The sequence below is a fragment of the Diceros bicornis genome, chromosome 12 (assembly GCF_020826845.1).
Source record: "Diceros bicornis minor isolate mBicDic1 chromosome 12, mDicBic1.mat.cur, whole genome shotgun sequence".
Lineage (NCBI taxonomy): Eukaryota > Metazoa > Chordata > Mammalia > Perissodactyla > Rhinocerotidae > Diceros > Diceros bicornis.
The window spans coordinates 48,008,684-48,031,950 of NC_080751.1; positions in this window are offsets into that span (position 1 = coordinate 48,008,684).

Genomic DNA, 23,267 nt, shown 5'->3' on the forward strand with positions numbered 1-23,267 from the left:
ACGTCTTTCCATTCCCACTGCCGTTAGCCAAGTCCAGGCCACTAAAATTTCTAGCCTGGCTTATTGCTGTAGCGTCCTCATCTCCACCACAGTGCCCACAGTGGTTTTTAAAAATGCAACCTTACCCTGTCACTCTTATGGACAAAACCTTTCAGTGGTTCCACATTTTCCCCGGATTAATGTCTATGTTTCACCCTAAAAGTACCTAGCAAACACATTGCATTCACTCATTTCATTGGGTATTTATCCTACTGGACTATAAATTATTGTTTATAGAATAGAGATAAAGTAAGATAGTATCCTGTGTAAAATGGTAGTGATGGCCATATTCCAGTCTACTAGTCATTGTCTATATGTTTAAGCCTGTTGTATTCCCTCAACTGTAATGGTTGCTGTATACAGAAGAATAGAATCTCTAGACTTTACTCTCTCCAATTTTATTGTCTGTCTGGGAGCAACACAATTAGTAAGGTATAAATTAAATAAGAACCATTAAGGAATAAATTACGTAGCACTGCCTGTAAGGGAAGAGATGAGAGAAAGAAATATAAACTAAAATATTTGAAGAAATATCACCAGAGGTGGGATTAGAATTAGGTCTTAGAAAATAAATAGGATTTGAGAACACAAAGGAAGAATGGAATCTATTTCACAAAAGGGGAATAATGTATAAAAATTAAAACACACTTTTTGTTAGGATAAATAAGCATAGCAGTAAACTTGCATAAACTTTAACTTTGTTTGAGATTTACACTGCCTTAGAGAAACAAGACAACATTTATTGGTACGTTTTTCTCCTTGATAACTATTATGTAACTTGGTTACGTCTGGTGGTTAGGGCCAGATGAAGAAACCAGTGTCTTGGTTTTGATCTCTGTGTAGGCTGGGTTAGTTCCAGGGCCCAAGACCATGCCTCCCCCATACTCAGTCTGCTCTATTGTAAAGGCATGTCCTTCCTCAGAGGTGAGGTGCTGGGTGCTGGTTGAGAAGACATAGGCAGATGGGTGTGTTGAGTGTTTGTCTTCTTATGGCTCTATAGAAGGGTCTTTCTGGTTCTACCCTGTTCGACAATTAGGGCTCTGTGGTTCAACCCTTCTGTAGTCAACAACTGCAAGTCAGGAACAGGTCTACTTACTTTTCTTTGAGAAATGTCATGTGCTAGTAGGTGATTATATGGACTGAATTGTGTCTTCTCCCAACCCTAATTCATCTGTTGAGGTCTTAACCCCCAGTACCTCAGAATGTTGACTCTCTTTGGAGACAGGTCTTTAAATAGGTAATTAAGTTAAAATGAGGTCATTAGAGTGGGCCGTGATCCAATATGACTGGTGTCCTTATAAGAAGAGGAAATTTGGACACAGATAGGTACAGAGGGAAGACCACGTGAAGATACAGGGAGAAGAGGGCCATCTTCAAGACGAGGAGAGAGGCCTCACACCCCGCTGACACTTTGATCTCAGACTTCTGGCCTCCAGAATTGTGAGAAAATATATTTCTGTTATTTATGCCACCCAGTCTGTGGTACTTTGTTGTGGTAGCCCTAGAAAACTGATACAGTTTCTACAGAAGAGTAGAAGTTTATCTTTCGAAGCAAATCTCACACCAATAGTTAGGATAATCATCTTGCTCCATATCTTTAGGATAATAATCTTTAAATAACTTTAAAGTGAATAATATTGATTTTTGTTAGGGGCAATAAAATAAAATTGTGATATTTAATACTAATTTATAGTTTCATAAGAATTTTTAGATGCTGCTTTACTGTAAGGACTATTAATATAGGAAAATACATCCTAATGTAAGGAATGTGATGTGGTTTTGTGTGTATGTATATGTTATTGCATATTCTGGTACAATCTAGAATTCATTTTTTAAAAAGAGATCAGAAAAATGCTCTTTGAAATAGGTATAAGCCATGGATGATAAAGTTCTTTTATGTTACCCAGGGATGTTAAATGGATTGTACAGTTATGCGAAAGTGCCAGTCCTATATTTAAGGTTGAAAAAGTCATTTCCATTTAAAATTCCTATTTTCTCTTCCTCGTATATTTTTTAAGCCCCATTTGCTGAAATTTCTCATGCTTCATATCAATTTTAGCCACATATTGTGAGGTTACACAAAAATTCATTTGGCCAATTCTGAGACATCCGAGTGTGAAAGGTCATTTTTCAGTTAGACAAAGTTTTTGAAACAAATTAAATTTAAGATTTTGATCATTCAAAATGGTTTGGCCTTTAGTTTAAGTAATGCTGTTGTTTGACTTGAAATAATTTAGATTGGAAAGAGCAAATGTGTGGCCTTTTGGAAGAGATGCCCTGGCCATGGGGATGGGCACGGGCTCATGCTCGGTGCTGCTCTAATGGACTCCCCAGTGTTTCTCCTGTGGAGATGTGCACCAGCGACTGAAACATGGTGCATGGGGAGATGGCAGCTCAGATGCCCTTCCTGTGGCCAATAGTCACCCAAAGCAGCTGAGTTCTCCCCCCTGTTGCTCACTCAGGGCCTTTCTAATGTTTGTCCAATCTTCTCCAGCATTACCTACAGCAACAGTTCTCAGTCACAATTTCCAATGTACCAGATAGGTTAATTTTATTGAGTTAACCTGTGGAAATTAAGGCATTTAAATTCAAACAGACATACACACACACACACACATACACACACACTCATGGCCACAGCATTTAGAATCATCAGGGTGCTTAGGTCAAAGGCTATGGTATAAGTATTGTCCTGTTCAACAAGGAACAAGCACCCAGATGCTGGCTGGATGAAATGGGCGTGAGGTGGGGAAGCACTTCCCAAATAGTTTCCAATTGACAGTAGCCCAAGAGGGACTTGGCATTGAACTTGATGCAATTTGCATACTTAGATTCATACATGTTAATGCAGGATCTCTCCATCTTTCTTTCTCTTGCTTTCTCACTTGCTTTTGCTCTTTCTCTCTTTTTTTCTTTCTCCAAAAATGTAGTATGTACTTGTAATAGTAAATAATTGTGAAAATATAGAGTATAAGGTAGAAAATATAACTATTCTTGCGTATCTACTCCTCTCTCTCTATCTCTATGTATCTATCTATTTGTAATATAATTTGTCTCATACTACACACAGCAGTTTTATATTCTACTGTTTAAAAATGTATTGTGAGAATTTTGCCATTTTAGTAAACATTCTTTAAGAACTAGATAATAATGTGTTGTTTTTTACTTTTATCATTGTTTGCTGTTAAATAATTAACTTGTTTCAGTTTTATTTGGTTTTGTTTTGCTATTGTAATTAACTCTGAATAATATACCTGTTGTAACAACATTGTTAAGTGCCTGGGAAATTCAGTGCTTGAACAATGACTGGCAGGTGTTGGCTATGACTGCGCAATAATTTTGCCTCTAGTGGGACAACTCAGAGGATTAGCTGAGGCTTGCTTGAAGCCTTACCTGCAATTGCACCTTTGATTTGCTTACTCTCTACTGCTTCTGCTTCTTCCACGTGCTTACCACTTTCCCCTGGGAGCACTGCCTTAATAAATCACTCGCAATAAATCCCTATCTCGTGGTCTGCTTATGAAGAACCTGACTGAAGACATCTTTTCACAAATCTTGGATTATTCTTATAAGATAATGTCTTAGAATTATTCAATTACAGGGAATATACCTTTTTAAAGTGCTTTACAAATACTGCTAATTTACTATCTAGAAAAGTTGTATAGAATGAAATTCCTACCATCAATGCATGTGTACTCCTTCTATTGTACCCTCTGGAATATTATCAACCATCATTTGAATAAATCTTTGTCTTGTTGATAAGTAACAAATATTTCATTGTCATGATTGTTTTTGTATTCTTTGCTAAGCAGTTTCTGAAAAGAATTTAATCAAACTCTTTCGTACTTGCATATGGCTACAGTCGCATGCTTCTGACCATTCCTCAGAGCAGCAGGCTCCGGGTTGGTTCCTTTTCTCACAATAGTTTCACCTTCTCTGGAGGCAGAGGTGGACCCCTAGTGGCCATATCTCTGCTGTGTGAGGACCCTGATCCCCACCACAGATGATGGGACTTGGAGTAGATTCCTGATTGACTTGGGCCCATCAGATTCTCTTTCTTGTGAATATAAAACTGGGATTTAAAGCCAAAAAAATCTAAACAGCTAAAGAGACTAAAAAATTTGTTTAGGAGTGGGACTATGCTTATAGAAGCACCCTAAAAAGGAAATCCGTTAGCTCAACTAGAACGATGGAACAGGATATTGGGCTTAAAATTGACTCATTGTCTCATATATGGAAATCTGACAATTAAAGACGTGAGTGTTGCAGAACAGAGAATAAAGAAAAGACTACTTGGTAAGTGATGCTGGGAAGACTGCTTATCCATACGGAAAAATGAAAATGCATGTCTATCTCATATTATATGCAAAAACCAAATCCAGTTGGAACAGGGACTTAAATGAGAAAGGTAAAAATTTTAGAAAAAGAACATAAAAGAAGGAACTCGGGATATACAAGGATTTTAAAGCAAAGCACAAATAGCTCTTACCATAAAAGAGCTGAGTAAAGACTGAGAAATTTGATTACATTCAAATTAACATTCTTTTCTTTAAAAGCGACCATTAAGAAGAGGAAAAAGCAAGCCACAAACTGGAAAAGCTATTTGAAAAACATCACAATAAAAAGATTATTAGTATCCATACAATACAAAAATGCGTATAAATCAGCAAGAGGAAGGCAACATAATAGAAACAAATGAGCAATAGGTATGTACAGACATTTTGCAGTAGAGGAAGTATGCCTGGCTCACAAACATGAAAATATGCTCGACCTCATTTGTAATCATGACAAAGCAAATTAAGCATAATGAAATAACATTTCACCCACCAGAATGGCTATAATTTATAGGTCTGGTAGTACTAATTATTGATAAGTATATCGAATAATGGGAACTCCCATGGGCTGCATTTTGGAGTGTATATTGGAACAGACTCTTTGGAAAACTATTTGAAATTATCTTTTAAATTTTAACTTTTCCATAGAAAGACCTCAAAAATTCTACTTCTAGGTGTATATACCTTACAGAAATTTGTGCATGTGTATACCTGAAGACAGGTGGAACATCATCCTGAGCAGAATTTTTGTAATAGCAAAAAAAGGTGAGCAGCCCAAATGGTTCATTAGCAGTAAGATGAGTAATTACATTATAGTGTATTCACATGTTAGTGTATTATAGAAAATGAAATTATAGTTACATGTATCAGCAACCATGAATCTCAAAAATAGTATTGAATAGAAAAAGAAAATCACAGGTTACATATATGGTAAATATGCCAGTTCGAAATCAGAAAGAAAGCAAACAAAACATATCTGTGTTTGTGTATAACACACAAAACTAGGAAGAAAAGCGAAAGAATAATTAACACAAAAATTAGAATTGTAGTTAAATCTACCTAGGGGAGAGGGAAGGTGATGAAATGAGGAAGGGCACACAGGGGTCCTCAAAGTTAATTGTAATGTAGTTTCATAATTTGTGTGGTAGGTTCATAGGTTTTGTTTTAGTATTACTTTTGTGACTATGCAAAAGACTATGTACACTAGTATACATACGTCCATATTCATAAGTATGATATATCTTACAATAAACAGATGAATTTGGAATGTGGCAAACAATGGATGATGTAAACAGACCCTACAAGGACACTGCTACTACTCAGGGCACTAAATATTGGTAACAGTTGTCAGCCGAGGTATACCAGCTTAGAGATCTTTGTTTAACAATTATAGAAACGAATTTAAAACTTGTAAGATTATTTTTGAAAGCCAATTTACTGAGAATAGCAAAGTGAGATTATGGAATTTGTTCACTCCTTATTTTCACAATGAAAGTTTTTTTTTTTTAAACCTCATATGTGTTAGTTACTATTCTAGATGCAGTGTTTAGAGTATTAAACAATAGATAAAATCTTGGCTATCTTGGAGCTTTCAATCAAGGTGGGATGAGGAAAGACTTATAATAAGCAAATAAATTAGCAGACATATGATATATTAAGGGCTGATAGCTATTATGAGAAAAAATAAATCCAGATGACTTCTGCTTTTGGCCACAATAAGGTAACTGGTATCAAACCTGCCTTCTCAATAAATAATTATAAAATTGAACAAAATATATGAAGTAACTATTTTCAATTATTGAGCAAAAGACAATGTAGGACTACGACCCCTTAGAAAAGGCACATACACAACGTGAGCCCAGTGATTGATGAAGATTTCTACCTACGGTACTTCGCTAATGTAGAGCAGAGAGATGGAGTCCAAGCAGAAGAGTGGGTTGAATTTCTGGGTTGAAGAAACAGAGGATCAAAGTTCCATGCTGCTGAAAAAGTTGAAATTCGTGGACCAGCATACCTGAGAAAAGGTGGCTGAACAGAGGGGGAACCCAGAAGTCTGTGTGAGAGTTCGTCATGTATAAGTGGCCAAGGATTGAGTTGCACATATGCAGGGAATTATTTACAAGGTCTGGCAGAGACTGCCTACTGAAAGGCTGAGAGCTGAAAGAGGTCAGCTGATATTAGGGGTTCTGCAGTTCCAGAAGACATCGGAGTTCCAGCCTCGTCAAAGTGGAGAGGCCTTGCTGAGCAGCTGGAGCCTTCAATGCTAGAGACCTCAGAATGTCGACATTTTATGGAAATTATCACATCTTCTGGTAATGGGCACGACCATAGTTCTAAATTCAAAACCAAAAGAAATCTGCCACCAGAAATCATAGAACTAAGTCTGATTGAACCAATGTGATCCCACAATAATTTAATTTTTTGCCAGAACAGAAGTCAACACCCTTTAAAGGATAAAGTCATAATTGACTCCCTACAATCCATTAACCACAATATAATGCATACAATAAAAATTACTAGACCTGAGACGAAAGAGGAGTATGTTACCAATATTAAAAAAAAGTCAGTCAAAACCGAATCTAAGAATTATTAGACAGAGATTTTAAAGAGTATTATGTATAGAGTCATGCACTGTATAATAACATTTCGGTCAACAATGGCTCCCATGTATGATGGTGGTCCCATAAGATTAGTACCATATAGCCTATGTGTGTAGTAGGCTATACCATCCAGGTTTGTATAAATACACCCTATAATGTTTGTGCAATGACAAAATTGCCTAATGACTCATTTCTCAGAACATGTCCCCCTTGTTAAGCTATGCATGACTACATATTCAAGGACTTAAAGGAGAATACAGTTATAATGAATGAACAGCTAAGGAATCTCAAAAGAGAAATAAAAACTCTAAAAAAATTGAAAAGTTTAGAACTAAAATTACAATATCTGAAAAGAAAATTTTAGACTGCATAGGAAAGCATTATTAAACACAATGGCTGATCACTAGAAATTATCCAATTGGAAGAAGAGAGAGAAAGATGATTAAAATAATGAACAGATCCTCAGTGACCAGTAGGATATTATTGCTTGGTCAAATACATATATAATTGGACCAGAAAGAGAGGAAATTGATAATGGAGTAGGAAAATTATTTGAAGAAGCAATGGCCCCAAATTTCCCAAATAGAGTGAAAGACATAAATTTAGATATTCAAGAAGCTCAGCAAACTCCAATCAGAATAAAATCACCTGTAGAAAGATCATATTTAAATTACTGGAAACCAAAGATGAAGAGAAAATCTTTAAAGCTGCCAGAGAGAAAATGACCAATTACTTACAAAATGATGGCAAACTTCTTTTTGCCATCAAAAACAGTAAAGGTCAGAATTAGTAGGATGATATCTTTAAAGTGTCAAAAGAAAAAAAAAAAAACACCTGCCAACTGAAATGCTATCTCCATCAAAAATATTCTTCAAGAATAAAGGCAAATAAAGAAATTTTCAGATAGATAAAACACAGAGGATTCATTTCTGGATGACCTGCACTATAAGAAATGCTAAAGCAAGTTCTTTACACTTAATGACAAAAATGGAAAGTTCAATCTACAGAAAGTAATGAAGGGTATCATACATGGTAAACACGTCAATAAACATACAGTACTACATGTTTTCTTTCAATTTCTTAATTTCTTTAAAAGGTATGTGACAGTTTTAAGCAAAAATTTTAATACTGTGATGTGGAATTTATAGAATCTATCGATATAACACTTATGTAATATGTATGACAAAAGCGTAAAGGTAGGGAGTAAAGGGAACCTCACTGTTGGAAATGTATCACGCTTCCTACGAAGTAGGACAATGTTATCTCAAAGTAGACTATAATAAATAAATTATACATGTTGTAATTCCTAGAACAACCATCACCAGTCCCCCCAAAATACAAAGAGGTTTAGCTAAAAAGCCAATAGGGAAATTGAAATGGAATACTAAACATATTTGGTTAACCCTAAAGGAGTCAGGAAAAGAGAAGTGCAGGGACAAAAAACAAATTGGCCAAAAAGAAAACAAGTAGCAAAATGATAGACCAAAATCCAGTCATATCAATAACAACATTAAATGAAACACTAAATGAAAATGGACTAAAACCTCTAATTTAAAGACACTGACTGTCAGACTGGATAAAAACCAAGAACTACCTCTATGCTGTCTATAAGGGAGACATTTTTGTTTAAACTAAAAACTCAAACAATTTTATTTATACTGTTGTTTAGTCTCTGCTTTCAAGATGCTGCCTTAAAATACAAATCATCTCTATCTACTTTAGCTATATTAATGATGACTTCCAAAGTTATGCCTCTAACTCCATCCTCTTTTTATGCTATGACACTCCTAAATGCACATTTCTATTTAAACCTGTTGTCACCTTAGATGACATTACCTAAGGGTGACTTAATCATTCTACCCTCAAAACAAATTTCCCTCTCCATTTTCCTTTCTCTATTAATGGAATTATCATTTTTGCCAATTGCCTAGGTTTAAAAACTTGAAGTCAACTTAGTTAGATTCCGTCACCTTTTAATCACTAAATCACATTGTGGTTTTTTTTTTTTTTTTTTTTTTTCCGAACTATCTCTTTTCACTGCCGCACCATTTAGGTCATTATTATCTCATATATTTTGTAGAGTGACCATAAAGTGTTTAAGCAGAGAAGATAGATGTTATCTGTATGTGCTTCTCCAATTTCTGCACGTTTTAATTTTTACTCATGTTCTTCTTGACTTCTTCTTCTATGTTAATGGATGGAAGTCATTAAAACAGCACCTGATAGCTGTTCTTAGGTATTTAACTGATTTCGGTTGAATTTCAGGCTTAGGGACTTTGTAGTCACTTGGTGCTAGAACTTCCTTAAAAGTGTTATTTATTGTAGAAAAACATTATAACAGCATTAAAAGAAACACAAATGTATCTACAATTCCACTGTACGTAAAAATTACATTGTTTAACTTTTAGAGATACATTTTTGTATTCTGCTTTTAAACACATTTTTCATTTCTGTTGAAAAGGTTTTAAATTGGGAAGAGTGACAGTAGCAAATTGGTGGCATAGGAATTTCTAGTGCTCGTTGTTCATCAGAAACATCAATTTGAACAACTATCCAACTATCCACATGTGAAAATACCTTCTCAAGAGCCAAGAATTCCAGGTAATGTATTACAGCACCTGGGTGAACCACAGAAATAAAAGATGCACTGAAGACGGTAGGAATAATAGATTCACATACCCCCATCATCCCTCCCCAAGCCTCTGCAGCACAGCAGGGAGAGACACACCCTCCCGATGGAAGACGGAGAGTGAAGTGAGCAACTGACTTCACCTCGGACCCAGAGTCAGTCGGTCTCGAGCACCAGGGTGATTCCCATGGCCCCAGGTGGCTCCCTGTGGGCTCCCGTGAACCCCAGCTCACCCCCAGCACCTGTCAGCTCCTGTGACTTCTAGTGGGCTCTGGGGAACCCGGGGCCCCAGCTCCCCCTGGCACCTGCTGGTCCTGGGTGGATCTCATGGCCCCAGGCTCTCAATCAGCCCCCACGAACCCAGGCTCCTGGCTGCGTCCACCAAAGGAAACTGAGATGAAACAGAACGAAAACTATACATAGTTAAATTGAACACTGTCATCATTTTCAACTAATTTTAATAATATATATTGTATTTTCAAATCTTTTCTTTCTGAAAACTCATGAAATTCTTAATCATATGTGGCTAAAAGCAGTCTCTTTGTTCTGATTTATTCTGGTTTCTTCTTTCTGAGCTCAGAGTATGCTTTATCTGTTTTTGTATTTGTATTTGAATACATTCACACTGGTACATTAAGGGAATTCTCAGCCACATGGTCTGCAATTGCAGAGCTTCTAGATTTTACAAGGGAATCCTCATCCACTGTATACCCTAAGCTTTTTTGTGGAGAATTTAAGGAAGCTGTCTTTCCACAAAACACTTTACAAAAAGTTTGCCACATTTTTTCTTCTCCCCCTTGCCCTCCTCTTCCTCCCCCTTCTCTTTTTCCTTCTTCCTCTTTGTAATTCAAGTAACGCAATTTATTTTTGAAGGACTATTTTTGCCTGCCCTTTCTCTGGCTCTACACTGAAAAAAGTTTCCCTAATTGCTGCCAAAATCTTGGGCTTAATGATCCTTTCTATGCAGTACAGTAAGCATCCCCCTTGGATCAAAACTCAGAGTTTTGCATCTTGACTCTTGTGTAAGGCACACTCGCCACATGAAGACAGCAGGAAAGGAAATTGAGGACAAGCACCTTCTGACACCTTTGGGATTCGAGGATATTCTTACCATCAGGGACTTTGGAAACTTGTCTATAAATACGTGGTCTGCATTTTCTTGAATAATTTGCTTGTTGAATTCTCCTGGTATATAGTGGGTTATGTCTGACAAAAAGCAAGCCTGCCACAGCTATGGTAGGGGGACCTAAGGAAAGGGGCTCTCTGTGTGTGACTCCAGTGTTTATGCAGTGAGCAGCCTGCCCCTGGGGCACTTCTGGAACCAACGAGAGCCTGAAGGAGAAGGAGGAACTGGGATGCAGCAGAGTCAGTGTCTGATTTGTTTTTCAACTAAAGGTAGGGCATGGTCCCTGTAAGAGGAGTCCTTATAGGGCCATCTCTTAGATAAATATGTCTGAGAATAGCTTTCCCTTTTCCATAGGCACTCAGGTCTCCAATATACATTCTTGATTTTACAGGACTGCCACACACAAGCCAAGAGTTCTTTCTTTCTGTTCCCCTCCAGCTAGATTGAAATCCCAAGTGACCTCTTTCCCTAAGCAAAATCAGCAGGGATATAACTAGAGCTAGAGCTAGAGATTAAAGTGGGAGGAGAGGGCCCTGAGAGAAAATGAGAGGAAGAGATAGGATTAAAAATCAACACCCTACATAAAAAAGGAAGAGCCCAGAGCAAAGGCCCTGAATCGCAGTTCCCTCCGCCTCCCTATTACACCGGGAGGCTGATTCCTGCATCCCAGCGGCCAAGTTCCTTATGGCCAAGCAGCTCTTCCCGAAGAGAAATCTTTGCATTTAAGAATGGCTCTTTGAACAATAATATATGCTTTTTTTTTTTGAGTTATGTTATTACATTTATGTAATAGGGAATTGAGTGCCATTAATTCATTCCTGGATAGGAGAGTTATTAATACCGAATGCAATTCTGGTCCATTATTTATGACCACTTTTAACTCTGCTCTAGAATGAACTCAGCACTGCATTTCAGGTATTGATTTGGAATCTGGAAGTTTAATTTATTAGCTGCGTCGGAATCCAGGGTATTTAGACAGCATTTGCCTTTCCCTTGTGGAATGTCAGCGTGTGGCTGTCCTCTGGCATCCCTCTTCTTTTTCTTTTCTTGCCTTTCTTTGGATGTTTAACAGCTCCCTTAGGGCATTGCCAATTATTTATGACATACTTCTCCTTGTAAGATCTAGTTGGAAAACCTGTTCCTATGGAAACTGCTGTTTTCAAACAAGATGGTTCCAACTTCAAAACAATATCATCAAATATGCAACAGCACATATATCTTTTAATGGCGAGTGTATTCTAATGATTTGTACAACCAAATCTGAAAATCTGAACATTATAAAAAAGGGACGGGGAGGCAAAGTGTGTGGAAATCCGAGCTGAAGGAGTGGGAGAGGAGGTGATTATCTGAAGAAAACTTCTGGGAATTAGTTTGACTTGGCATATTAGGGAAGTCTGGTGAGAGGAGCATAGGCTTTGAAATCATGTGTAGCTGAGACCTTGTGACCTCAGTGAACTAGATTTAAGAGACATGGAATAAACCTGGGTTTTGACATTTCTGTTTTTAGTATACTCTTTAATATTAAACCCTTACTGAAATCTATTCATTTAACACACAGTCACTGGCAACACAGCACCAAATACTACATTTTATAGTCAGAGTATTTGTTAGTGTATTACCTAGTCATAATTTGTTTTCTTTGTCCCACTGTTTATTCATTTCAATGCCAAGGAAACGAAGGACAATGTTACTCCTGAGTGATACTCCTTACAGAGAGCTTTGTTAATCAAGTTACTAGGGCAAAATCATCCTATATCCTTGACAGATATTTTTTCTTTTGTTTGTTGAGAGACAGTCATTTTCTCTCATTGCATTCAAATCCAAATTTTACTAGTTACCATGGCAATATTTTTGAAGTCAGTACCGCTCTAGTGTTCCATCATGACTTATTATGATATAGCTTGGATTTGTTGTAGACTTCATTTGTCCATCAATCATAACTGGAGGATTCTGAGGGAGGGAGGCAGGGAGAGAGAGAGAATCACAAAAAATTATTGCATAAGAATGTGAAAATGAGCCTATATAACTTCAGAGTAGCATACTGTGTTGAGGGGGACAAATTATTCTTTTAATCCTTATTCAGTTGTAACACAGTATAAATCCAGGCACAAATTATTAAGTCCATTGTAGGAATATCCTTGTTCCTTGATTTTAAGCCAAGAGACTACCTGAGATGTATATAAATACTTAGGAAAAAATCAGAATGTTCAGATTAAAGATGCAATATTAGAGTCCCTGCTGAGGAGTTCACTTTTAAATACTTTGGCTTGCTCACTCCAGGACCTGACTCATGACTGGAAGCTTCTCACCTCATTTCTGAGTGAATCCTTCAAGCATGTGGGCCTCTGGGAGATAGATGATACAAACCAGAAAGCAATACCATGAGAAGATTTCTACCTGTACTCTGATCCCTGGCCAAAGGCAATGTCCAGGTTTCAAATGGAAGGAACCTGACCATATAGATCAGAATAACTTTCATCTTTGGCCTGAGTCCATAATTTTCACTATCAATCACCTCTTATGGGCTTCACACAGCTCCCCACCTTCTGGAAGACTAAAGCATCATATGTAATAATTTGTAAAACTTAGGAAATCAAATATTTACAATATTTTGTAACTGGGATAAACATCAACTATATAGTGCATGTATTTTCAATGACAGTGATATTGGTTCTTGGAGGGTGAAAAACAATCTTAATCTTTTTCTGTACAAAACACAGATATACACATATTAGATAAACAGATAGTATATGTATGGTAAAATTTCATGGGATAATGATTATTTTTAAAAATGTCTAAAAAGACTTCCTAGGATAATAATAATGAAAAGATGGTTGAAAAGCACTAATATAGTGCAAGTCCCAGGTGGTTAACTAACCTGACCAATTTATGTAGCTACTTAGCACAGATACAATTCTCAGTCTCAAATCTCTAGACTTCCTCACAAAATTTCTACATTTTTTCAGCAAACATTTATTGTGTATCTGTGATGTGTTACCAACTGTTAAGATTTGAGACAGAAACAAAAATGTCATAGTCCCTAACATGAAGGAGATACTGAAGGGTATCTGATGATGACAGAACAATGTGGTAAAAGCCATGACAGCAGTGAAACCTCACACAGATCCCTGGCTCTATCTAGTACTGTGGAAGAACTAATTAAATTCATATATTGATTCGTTTTCTCATGTGAACCTGTTTTTTGGTAAATACACGATGTACTTTCTGAGGGTGTGACAGAAAGAACATTGACTTAGAATCAAACAATCTGGACTTGGACTGGTTTTTGTCTTTAGTAGTCACCAAGATAATTTTCAGGTGGCTGTGGTCATGCTCACGTATTTGAACTTTGGTTTTCTCATCTAATGATGTCACAGGATTTCTTTGAGAATTAAATCTCAAGAAAAAATATCTATTCAAACCTAAAAAGGCACTTGGATGTTCTTCTGGCCAACTAAAATGGGGACATGAACCTTAGGGCCTGACTTTCAGTAAGCAGGGGATGGATCGCTCTGTTTCAGCAACTAAAGTTTTTGCCACCTACTTGCGCTTTGGTGCCCAAGGCCTACTCCTTGGAGATACATTTTGAACTCAAGGAGGTCCATCAGTGGGACTTCAACATGAACTTTGCTGATTGGGGTGATGAAGAAAGCCTTGCATGTTAGTTACTGACTTCTTGTGAGATCCAGCGGGGAGGAATGTGGCTTGCCCTGTTGAGTGAAGTCAAGTCAATGAAAGCTAGGAAACCGGGGGGAAACCAGGGGCTCACACTTGAGTGATCTGTTCAATAAGTGGCTCTCTGGAAGTGACTGGGGACTCTGGATTTTGAAGAAGGCTTAGTGTATATAAATAAATGAAGACCCCTTAGATGAAAACAAGCAGAGACTATTTATTCAGAGCATGCTGTAGCAAGGGAGTCACTTGTGTTTGGCAGAATCTCAAAGACAGGCTGGGGAATGGGAAAGCATTACAGTAAAAGGAAAAAAAGGGAAGACTTTAGGTATCCTCTTATTGGAGGTTGTTGGCACAGGAGGTGGGCTAGTTAGAAGCATGCATCTATATGATTGGTTTAGGGATCGTATTTGGCTTCCTTTGATTGGTTCTGATTTGGGGAGGAGGCAAAAATTAGGTAAGCTGGTAGTCATTGACTAAGTTCTCACCTTTTTGGGCCAAGAATTACTGCAGAAGTTGTGGTTTGGCTTCCTAGACTTGTTGGTGCAGAAGTTGTGGGTCAGATTTCTATCGTCATATATGATCTGGTCATTATTCATTTGTATATTTAATCTTTCAGTTGGTATGCACATTCACCTGCTACAGGTAACATATTAAGCTGTTATCAGTTACTTTAAAAAAATAAACGAATAGGGGCCAGCCCAGTGGAGCAGGTGGTTAAGGGCGCGTGCTCTGCTGCCACGGCCCGGGGTTCGCTGGTTCAGATCCTGGGCACGCACCCACGCACTGCTTGGCAACCCATGCTGTGGCAGCATCCCATATAAAGTGGAGGAAGATAGACACGGATGTTAGCCCAGGGCCAGTCTTCCTCAGCAAAAAAAAAAAAAAAAAAAAGGAGGATTGGCAGATGTTAGCACAGGGCTGATCTCCTCACATACACACACAAAAAATAGATGAATAAAACCTCTTTGGCACACTTTTAAGAAATGAGTTGGCCAGGCTAAATGAAAGAAAGGTCTAGCCTGAGTGTTTCAATAAATCTGGGAATAACTATGACACAAATTTCCTGAGCTATCTGGAACTTGTACAACTTCCTCACGTCTATTTCCCCCAAGGTGATTAGAACTAAAAGTTTAAAATGAAAAGATCTGGTGTACTTATTTCCTCCAACCTCTAGTAAAAGAGCAGTTCGGAGGGTTGTGTCATTATTTACAGCAGCCCTGGGAAGCAGGGAAGTGGATAGAGGGAACTCTTGGGTTAGATTTAAAAGCTAGCTGACCCAAAAAGTTACAAAAGGGAGCTCTTATACACTGTTGGTGGGAAGTAAATTGGCGCAGCCACTATGAAAGACAGTATGGAGGTTCCTCAAAAAATTAAAAATAGAACTACTATATGATCCAGCAATTCCACTTCTGGGTATATATTTGAAGGAAATGAAATCACTCTTGAAAGAGATATCTGTACCCCCATGTTCAATGTAGCATTATTTACAACAGCCAAGACATGGAAACAATCTGTGTATGTCAACAGGTGAATGGCTAGAGAAAACGTGATACACACACACACACACACACACACACACACACACGGTGGAATATTATTCAGCCATAAAAAGAAGGAAATCTTGCCATTTGCAACAACATGGATGAAACTTGAGGGCATTATGCTAAATGAAATGTCAGACAGAGAAAGACAAATACTGTATGATCTCATTTATATGTGGAATCTAAAAAAAACTGAATTCACAGAAACAGAGAGTAGAATGGGGGTTGCCAGGGGCAGGGGAGGGGGTGAATAAGTGAAGACGGCCAAAGGTTACAAATTTATAGTTATAAAAAAAAGGAAAATTCAAAATTAAATAAAACTGGTTGAATCCTTGGAGACAGAGTCCAGAAATTAGGGAAGAGGGAAGGAAAATTAGTATTTGTTGAAGACTTGTTTTATGTGAGGTACTGTGCTGGAACTTAATAAATATCTCATTTAGTTTTCACAAACAAACTGAAAGATAAATAGTATTCCTATTTTACAGATAGGAAAAATGAGACACAGAGATGGTAATAAATGATTTGCCAGATTACAGGAACTGAAATGTAAGATCTACATCAATATGACTTTACTATTCTAAGAGATTCTTTCCCAGGAATATAAAAGTTGCAATAACTTTCTTATTCATTCCAGGAATTTCCTGAAAGACACATTAACTTTTCAATAGAAAGTACCAGTGGACCATTAATTCCCTAACACTCTTTGAATCCCTCATCTCAAGATCATCACCTTGCTGTTTCTACCAGTCTTAAACTATTATACCAACATCTTTACTCACTCCTAATTGAGCCCCCCTCCCCACCCCATACCCACTCATTGAAAGACCTGCCTTAAACCAGACTTCAAAATCTCAATAAATCAGACCTTGTTCTTCTCTCTTCAAGACATCATCCGTAGACTGCAGTAGGCAATAAGTTCCACTTTATTTTATCTGGTTGATTCCTTCATTCAATTCTCATTTAACATATCTATGGGGCTAAGTTATATAAGTCCTCTACCTCTACCTTCCTTGTCACTTGGATCCACTTAGATGTGCCCGTATAGACACACAGAGAGACACATACACACACACATGCTTAGAGTCAAAACCCTCATCTGCATCTCAGTGTAACTTCAAATACGAAGCTTCCATGTCATTGCTCTCTTCTCTTCCTGGTGTAAGTGGGTGAAGTCTTAAACAGCAATGGACCACAGCCTTTGTCTTACAATAATCCACCTGAAAGGGGGATTATTAAAAAAAATACTTATAATCTATTATGTTATCTGTGATAGAACAGAATGTTACGACACAGCGAAATCCAAACTGTAAAGTAGTATTAATTGTGATTATTCATTCTAAGGACAAAATAAATGTATAGACATAGGTAAACAGTGGAGGGGAGTGAAGGGAGTAGCAAGTCTTGATGAGCAAATACCAGTTGAAGGTAAAAGGACCTTTCAACGTAGTCCGTGAATGACTACTTGGAGACTAGATCGGATGAGGTAGAATGGGAACAAAAGGCAACTGAGGAAGAAAAAAAAGAGACATAATTTTCACCCTAACTTTTCATGTTTTATGATATAGGTGAAACAGCCCCAGTTCTGTTGTCTGGAACCCTTATTTTCAGTAATAAAGAGTGAAAAATAGAGTGAAAGATGTGTGAAAAGTCAGAAACTATTGACAAATGTGGACAAGAATCGTGAAAATTACTGGGTGGTGAAGAGTTCTAAAAACCTAAAGGTGGTTTCGAGGAAATTGAATGTGTAAACCAAAGTAAAAGTTTCTATATTTCAATAAAATCTATAGTGCTACAGGCTGCGTATTTTTGTAAAATCAGACAAATTAGACATAGCCTTCAGGCAACAGTGGATTACTATTTATAAGGATGAAATACAATATTTGCTTCTCTAGAGGAAGCCCTAAAGAGCCATGGTTAATCAGAACAACTGAAGCTGAGTTACAACCAATTCCACAGTGTGCAAGTAGATGTGGGTATTGGAAGCGGTTTGTTTATGCTAAGAAATTAAGGACATAAAATTATATTTTGGATGGAAGGAAATCAGTGGTAAATATCAGGTAATGAGATTCTAATATCACAACATTTCAAGGTTGTTTTGAAATCCATTGTGAGCAATGCATAATCCAAACAGGAAGACAAGAAATTAGGTGTTATGAGGCAGGACATTTCTCTTCGCGGTGTGTAGTCAAGATGGGGGAACAGTATCTCTAATTTGCAGTTGGAGAGTCCTTGTTTCCTTACAGTGATGAAACAGGGAACTGAATAGTAAATGACAGTCCAAATGTCAAACAGAACTGCACAGCTTTGAATCCCTTGGTATTTTAATCCTTAAAAATTGCAGGATTCTGAACACAGAGTAAGTCACGGCATCAAATTCTCATCTATTCAATTTCTGCTTTCAGCATGAAATTATGCAGTTTGTTTGGAAAATTAGAGTATTTTTCCTTTGCATTTTTCAACTTGATAGTCACACACAATATTGAATATTTTGGGTCTTGGGGTAATGTAAGTGTTTTTATACTGTTGTTATTTTTATTGCAATTAATAGGCAATTTTTGCAGCTCTATGTCCTCTGTACTTATCATCCCCTTCCCTTGAGACAGGTAAATTAGTAGACTAAAATATCCCTGCTAATAGCCGAACAAGAATGATATTTGACAAACTAACTTCATGTTATAATTGGCATTTTAATAAGTAAAATAACTTAAGGTTATGTGCCTAATTTAAATTTAAAAAATTCCAGTTATATGTATGACTTCATGGCAAAACTGTAAATATTAACCTCTTACATGTACTTTTTGCTTTATTCTAACTTTAAATAATGACAGTTATATCATTCAGCAACCCAAGAAATCTTCCAAACTAAAATTTACAGACACAATTTGGTTATTCCACGCAAGTATGGATTTATTATAGGACAACAAAAAAGGAAGAATATACTTTTAAACTTGATTCATAATTGTAAAGTTTCTATGAAAAAAATGAGATCTTACTGAATGTAGTTACAGAATTTTCAGTCTTATTTTTCTCTGAAAAATACAACATGATGTCCTTCTCCCTTAGAGTTTCTACAGTATTTTTAGGGTTTATGGTTGACTTGGGCACATAAACAAAGGTAGCGATTATAAATCCAATGTCGTATCCCATAATTTCCTTCAGCAAAGCAATGAAGGAAGCAAGCTGGATAAATTTTGCTTTACATCCAAGAGAATTTCCAGAGTATTCAATATCTACATTCCCAGAGGAAAAGGCAGGGGAAGTCAACGGGAGAGAATGCAACAATGTGATTCAGCTCAGAAATTCTACAGATAATTATTGAGCTCAATTCAATCCAAAGCATTGTGCAAAGAATGAAAATGAGCACGTTTGGTCAGTGCCCTCGAGGAACCTCTCCTCTTTTTTTTTTTCCTAATAAGACATAGGTTTTCCTTTTGAGACCCTCTCCTCCTTCGTTATTTAGCAGCCATATGCTTTGGGACTGATCCCAAGCTCAGTTTCATGGATGGGTCTAAAGTGGTCTAAACCAGGGATTGGCAAACTTTTTCCGTAAAGGGTCAGAGCATAAATATTTCAGGCTTTGTGGAACCTTACAGTCTCTGTCACAATTACTCACCTCTTCCCTTGTAGCAGTTACAGTGAAAAAGTAAACAAATGGGTGTATCTGTGTTCTTAGAAAGCTCTATTTACAAAAACAGGCTGTAGGCGGGATCTGCCCCCTGTCCTGCGGTTTGTGGCAGTGCCGACCCCTGGTCTAAACCAAACTCCAGTGCTGCAGTGATTGATTCAGGCATCAGCCAATCAATGCTTGATGGTTCCTCAGTTAAAGGGACTCCTGGGAAATGGGGTCAGTCAGCAGGAAACTCAAGATTTCTTTTTTCAGTTATTATGGGATATTATATCCTGTATCTGCCACATGTAAAGGAGGAACTTATGGGAGGTAAAGGAGGAATTTATGGTTGCTCCCAACAGCCAGCTTACCACCACGAAGGAAGCCAGCTCTGCGGATGAAACCAACACGTGGAGGAGAACAGAGTGAAAGAATTGAACAGTCACAGGTATTTGGAAGTCAAATTCTTCTTTAATCATGCTGGAAGCCTGTCCTACTCCTTGACTTCTGAGGTAAATATTTTGTTGTTTCAGCTAGTTTGAGTGAGTTTTGTTACTTGCAACTAAAAGATCCGAACTGATACAGACCTACGTGGACATGGAGTAAAACAGTATGAGAGTCACAAAAGAACTGCCGAACGTCAGAGGCTCAGGGAAGAGAGAATCATAATTGGTTCTGGAAAAGTTTATTAAATGGTGGCATTTGAGGCAAACTTTTTAGATTATATTTTTGGGGCAGAGATGGAAGATAAGAACCAGCATGATAAAGTGTCCACAGGTGGCAAACAGTGGGCTGATTTTCTGGATAGTCAAATATTACGGTATAAGAGAGGCATAGGGTTTTCAAGGAAGAACAGCAGGGGATTGTTCTGGAAGCAGTGTAAGGAATCTGAGTAATGCCTCACAGCAGAAAACATGAAGGTGAATAGAAGGCCTGGCAATGGAATTGAGATTTCCAATAGGAACCAGAGAATGTCTGAGGAACTGCCATGTAGTGTGGTGGTATTGACAATCAAGAAAATAAGATAAATTCAGAGAGGTGCCAGCTACAGGGTACCAACCTATGCAGGGCACATGTAATCCCTGGGGAACCAAGAAAAGGTAAAACAGTCATCAAATTTTATCTCCCATAATCCCTCTGAGGGAAAAATATGGATGTAATTAGTAGGAATATTAATAAAGTACTTAGGAATAGTGTAGATGACGCCTCCAACAAGCTTAAATGACTACAGATTATCATAAAACTACTTTGAGTAGGGTGGATCAGTTAACTGAAGGGCTTTTGTTTTGCAAAATGCTATTTGCAAATTTGGGTCCGGAACTGATTTGTTTATATACCAGAAGAAAGCCAGGTTACTACCACCAGCTTTTCTCCATCCTTCCCCAGCAGAGCATTTGGCCTTTCTTCGTTAAATGGTTAGCCAACATTTAAAGTGGATACCCATTTTAAGGGGCACCAAATTATTACCCAGATCCATGTGCCCACACGTCTATCTAGGCTTGTCTGGAGGTGCTTACTAAAGGGATGCTGGTTTCCAAAGGAAAACCCTCTAGAACCTAGATCCATTGGATAGCTGCAGACAAAAAGACGTTTCTCTGACAGTTCAGTCACCTCGTGGTAGTTATTGTGAACCCACTCTGTGCAGACACTCGCTATGTCAGGTGATGGGAATTCAAAGATGAACAAGATGCAGTCCCTGCTCTCAGGAGTTGGGATGCTTCCCTTTTGCTGACTTCCATCCACCTCCCCACACACCTTACTCTCTTCCATTCTTCTCAGCCTTCCACAATCTGTCACTTTATAAATTAGCACCTGGCTGTGATCTCAAAAAATGAAGTAAGACAAAGCCTGGGGTTAAGTCTCCATTTCAGCTGCCTTGATTAGCCACTAATTAAATGTTTTGTTAGAAAACCACCCTTAATAAACAACTAGATTACGCTAATTATCTGTTCCTTGGATCTTCTAGAACACTAGTTCTCACTCTTGGTACACATATTAGAATTACCTGAGGGGTTTTAATAATACCCAGGCCAGCCCCTACCCTCAGAGATTCTGATTTAATTAGTTTGGAGTGAACCTGAGCATGGGTGTTTTTCTAAAGCTCCCCCAGGTGATTCTAATGCATAGCCATGGTGCAGAAGGACTATTCTGGACTTCTATTACATGTTGTCAAAAGCCTTTTGGAGCTAGCTTGCTTTTCTCTAGCTTCACTCTGAGAAGGTGGTTGTTCTTATGTCCCAGGAATGGTTTAGAATTTAGCCAATCCTGTGGCTCACAAATCTGCCCACGACCCTCTGGTTTCTGCACCAAGTTTCCTGAATAAACAGTTTCTGGGTGAGCTGGTGTGACATCTAGGGGGAAGTGCAAAGACTGTATTGCTCTCCTCCTGCATTATTACTTCGAGTCCCTCTCAAGGCCAGAGGCCAAGTGAGAAGGAGAGAGAGCTAATACTTTATGTATGAGCAGAAATGAACACTGCTGAAAATAGGCTATTCACGGAGTGTGGGGGAAGGTGGAGGGTATAAAGTAAGAACTTTTGTTGAAAGTTGCATTAAGCTTTAAATTTTATGATAATCTCCTTTAGATTCCAAGGGCCATATATTTGAGGGGTATGACTATTTCCCATATTTTATTTTTAATAGTCACCTAAAGGATTTAACCTGCTGCTGAATTTCCTAAATGTATAAGTTAATCCTGCAAAGAAAAACTCCGTGTTGGCAGACAGTCTCTGGTCTCTGTTGGTTGGCTTCCTGGTTCCTCTTGCCTCAGTTTTTGTTCTTTCCACACACTTTTCAGGGTTAAACTCTAGGCTTAAGGTGAGGCTCCTCCTCATTTCCCTGGGTTCCCTTCCTTCTCTTCTCGCCACATTCCCTACTCACTTCCTACATACAAATTGTCATTTTGCTAATAGTCTCAGAAGCTGATTATAAAGAAAATCAAAGCTGATTATACAGAAAAATCAAAATCAAAAAACAAAAATGAAAGCGGTCAAAGCACCCGTGATACTTGATGACTTAAACTCAATCCAACTTGTCCAACAATTTGTTTCAGTGGCATTTTTTTCTTTCACTCCCAGCTCTCTCCTGGTTGAATGCAGTTATTCATGGCGCTTTGTGCTTTATTAGAACCCTCACAGAACACTTTTATAAAAACCCCAGAATGTAACATTTTGGCACATATTTGTACCAAGGACCTCACAACTTTGACATCTGAGTTCTTTGTGTAGTCAGGTCAAGTGGCGTACTGTCTGATGAACTGATATTTCTTATAGTGAAATATCACCTCTGTCGTTGCTATGCCTTCAAACAAATACTTTTTAAAAAGTTATTCTGTTTATTTTTCCTCAATTTATTCCCTTTATCCTTAATTCTATTCCCCTTTCTGACCACAAGAACGTGTGTGTGTGGGTGTGTGTGTGTTTGTGTGTGGGAGAAGAAGCTTAGCCCTGAGCTAACATCCAATGCCAATCCTCCTCTTTTTTGCTGAGGAAGATTGGCCCTGGGCTAACATCTGTGCTCATCCTCCTCTACTTTATATGGGATGCCGCCACAGCATGGCCCGACAAGCAGTGCTTCGGGGCATGCCAGGGATTCGAACCTGCGAACCCCGGGCTGCTGAAGCGGAGCACATGCACCTAACCGCTACGCCACCATGTTGGCCCCAACTCGAGAACATTTTAAATGCACTTAATATATATATATATTTTTTGTATGTGT